Source organism: Chiloscyllium plagiosum, chromosome 11 (assembly GCF_004010195.1).
Source record: "Chiloscyllium plagiosum isolate BGI_BamShark_2017 chromosome 11, ASM401019v2, whole genome shotgun sequence".
Classification (NCBI taxonomy): domain Eukaryota; kingdom Metazoa; phylum Chordata; class Chondrichthyes; order Orectolobiformes; family Hemiscylliidae; genus Chiloscyllium; species Chiloscyllium plagiosum.
The window spans coordinates 15,240,227-15,244,107 of record NC_057720.1 but is presented as its reverse complement, the minus strand read 5'-3'; the positions used below and the strand labels follow the sequence as shown (position 1 = coordinate 15,244,107).

Here is a 3,881-nt window from a genome sequence, read left to right as displayed (position 1 = left end):
CCGCGGTCCCTCACTCTAACCCTTCCCCCTCCCCGCGGTCCCTCACTCTAACCCTTCCCCCGCTCGCCGCGGTTCCCTCACTCAACCCTTCCCCCTCCCCGCGGTCCCTCACTCTAACCCTTCCCCCGCTCGCCGCGGTCCCTCACTGTAAAGCTTCCCGCGGGCCTCTATCATTCTAACCTCGCATGTAAATGAAGAACTGCAGATACTAGAAATCTGAAACAAACAAAAAAGTGCTCGAGAAATTCGATATGTCGGACAGCATCTGTGGAGAGAAAGGAACTGAGTAAAGATAGGAGTCAGTATAGAAAGAGGAGGTTAGTGCAGGTGAGTGCGTGGCTGGAGACAGACAGAGACAGAGAGAGCTGGAGGGAGGTTGTGGAGGACACTATTGTAAGACACAGAATTTATAGCAAAAGTTTACATTGTGATGTAACTGAAATTTTACATTGAAAAATACCTTGATTGTTTGTTGAGTCTCTCGTCTGTTAGAATGACCATGATCGTTTCACTTCTTTCATTTGTAAATCACAAAGCATTTTTTTTTAAAAGTTACATTCTCAGGTTAACTGTAACAATAGGTAAAAACAATGACTGCAGATGCTGGAAACCAGATTCTGGATTAGTGGTGCTGGAAGAGCACAGCAGTTCAGGCAGCATCCAAGGAGCTTCAAAATCGACGTTTCGGGCAAAAGCCCTTTATTCCTGATGAAGGGCTTTTGCCCGAAACGTCGATTTCGAAGCTCCTCGGATGCTGCCTGAACTGCTGTGCTCTTCCAGCGCCACTAATCCTGTAACAATTGGTGTCAGCCAGATAATAATGTTGAAGGTGTTAACCCCCTGTGTTCTGTTGTCTGTGCTATAATGTTTAGACTGATTCTAAACTAAAAAGTGAGTTAACAGTCTTAGATGGATTCATGCAGTTTTTGAGCAAAGTACAATGTAACTCTGCAAGTACAAATTCACCCCACAAACGTATATGTATATGTGTGCATGTGGGTTTGTCTGTCTGTCTGACTGGGGTGGGGGGTTGTGAGTGTAAAGTGGTCTAAGTCTGTGAGAGGATGCATGTGTAAGTCTGTAGGAGTGTGTGTGTCTGGGTGGGGGGTTGTGAGTGTGAGAGAGTGTAAAGTGGTCTAAGTCTGTGAGAAGTTAAAAATCACACAACACCAGGTTATAGTCCAACAGGTTTAATTGGAAGCACACTAGCTTTCGGAGCGACGCTCCTTCATCAGGTGATGAATGAAAGAGCGAGGCTCCGAAAGCTAGTGTGCTTCCAATTAAACCTGTTGGACTATAACCTGGTGTTGTGTGATTTTTAACTTTGTACACCCCAGTCCAACACCGGCATCTCCAAATCATAAGTCTGTGAGGGAGTGTGTGTGTCTGTAGGAGTGTGAGTGTCTGTGTATGTGTGTCAGTGTGTGTGTGTATAGTGCAATGGTGGTCACCTGTGGTGTGACGTGAACCCAAGGTGCCGGTTGAGGCTCTTCCTATGGGTACAGAATTTAGCTATCAGCCTCTGCTGGGCCACTTTTTGTTGTTGTCTGTCCCGAAGTCCGCCTTGGAGGATGGTCACCCAAAGGTCTGAGGTCGAATGTCCTGGACCGCTGAAGTGTTCCCCAACTGGGAGGGAACACTCCTGTCTGTTGATTGATGTGCAGTGCTGTAGCCTTTGCTGGGTTTCACCAATGTACCATGCCTCAGGGCATCCTTACCTGCAGCGTATGACATGGACAACGTTGGCTGAGTCACATGAGTACCTGTCATGTACTTGGTAGGAGGTGTCCCCATGCGTAATTGGTGGTGTCCCTGTCCCCACTCTGACACGTCTTGCAGCACCTACCATGTCAGGATTGTATGGCGTTGTCATGAAAGCCGGGCAGTTTGCTATGAACAATGATCTGTTTGAGGTTTAGCAATTGTTTAAAGGTGAGCAGTGGGGGTGTGGGGAAGGTCTTGTTGAGGTGCACATCCTCATTGATAACATGTTGCAGGTCGCGAAGAACATGGCGTAGTTTTTCGGCTCCTGGGAAGTACTGGACAATAAAGGGTACCCTGTCGGTTGCAGCATGTGTCTGTCTCCTGAGGAGGTCATTACGGTTCCTTGCTGTGGCATGTCGGAACTGGCAGTCGATGAGTTAAGCATCATACCCCGTTCCCACATGCACACATACACATATATGTTTGTGGGGTGAATTTGTACTTGCAGAGTTACATTGTACTTTGCTCAAAAACTGCATGAATCCATGTAAGACTCTGTTAACTCACTTTTTAGATTAGAATCAGTCTAAACATTATGGCACAGACAGGGAACACAGGGGGCTAACACCTTCAACATCTTAACATCTTATCTGGCTGATACCAGTTGTTACAGTTACCCTAAGAATATAACTTTTTTTTAAAAAGTTGTGATTTACATATGAAAGAAGTGAAACTATCATGGTATTCGAACAGATGGAAGACTCAACAGACAATCAAGGTATTTTTCAATGTTAAATTTCAGTTACATCACACTGTAAACTTTTGCTATAAATTCTGTGTCTTACAATTGTATCCTCCATAACCACCTGTTGAAGGAGCGGCGCTCCAAAAGCTACTGCTTCCAATTAAACCTGTTGGACTACAACCTGGTGTTGTGTGATTTTTAACTTTGTACACCCCAGTCCAACACCGGCATCTCCAAATCTGGAGGGAGGCCTTTGATTTCTGGGACATTGGAGCTATTTGGGGGAAACAGTGATATATTAACAAGACAGGCAGTTTGCACCTGAACCAGAATGGGAACAAAACAGAATATTTGGCAGGGGAAGCAGCCTCCTGCTTGTCTACCAGGGGAACATAAATGGCCAAAACTAAAGACAGCAAGGGAGTCAAGAAGGCCAAAAAAAATTATAGGCCAGTTAAGGCACAAGGTAAATTTGGATGGTATTTATTTTAATGCAAAGAATCTGACGGAACAGTGAGGGCACAAATTAAAACATGACGCTATGACACTTTGTTGTCACTGAGACATTTTTGAAAGAAGGGTAGGTTATTGGCCATTCAATATTCCAGGATATAGCGTCTTCAGGTGAATCAGGAAAGGTGGTAAAAGAGGGGAGGGGGTATCATGGTATTGATCAATGAAACAATTACAGCAGTAAGGAGACATGACAAGACTCTTCCAATCAAACCATATGGGTAGAACTTATCACATTGATATGGGTATATTATAAGAACCCTAACAGTCCAGGTAGGTGGGACTAGACTGGGTTGGGATATCTAGTTGGCATGGGAGAGATGGACCGAAGTATCTGTTTCCATGCTGTACATCTCTATGACTATGACTCCAATAGAGTCCCACCTGCCAGCACCTGGCCCATATCCTTCCAAACCCTTCCTATTCATTTACCCATCCAAATGCCTTCTAAATGTTGCAATTGTACCAGCATTCTCCACTTTCTCTGGCAGCTCATTCCATACATGTACCACTCTCTATGTGAAAAGGTCGCCCCGTGGGTCTCATTTATATCTTTCCCCTCACCCTAAACCTATGCCCTCTAGTTCTGGACTCCCCGACCCCAGGGAAAAGACTTTGCCTATTTACCCTATCCATGCCCCTCATAATTTTGTAAATCTCTATAAGGTCACCCCTCAGCCTCTGACGCTCCAGGGAAAACAGCCCAGCCTGTTCAGCCTCTCTCTATAGTTCACATCCTCCAAACCTGGCAACATCCTTGTAAATCTTTTCTGAACCCTTTCAAGTTTCACAACATCTTTCCGATAGGAAGGAGACCAGAATTGCACACAATATTCCAACAGTGGCCTGACCAATGTCCTGTACAGCCACAACGTGACCTCCCAACTCCTATACTCAATGCTCTGACCAATAAAGGAAA

The 3,881-nt window shown here is 45.2% G+C and overlaps 1 long non-coding RNA gene across 1 annotated transcript in view; it reads left to right on the top strand.

The window, feature by feature from the left end:
• The first annotated feature begins 228 nt into the window (after positions 1-228).
• The window catches only part of LOC122554746, an 11,534-nt gene continuing 7,881 nt past the window's right edge, over positions 229-3,881 (top strand). Inside the window, exon 1 of the long non-coding RNA XR_006313060.1 lies at positions 229-317. This is a non-coding gene — a long non-coding RNA (uncharacterized LOC122554746). The remainder of the gene's footprint in view (positions 318-3,881) is intronic.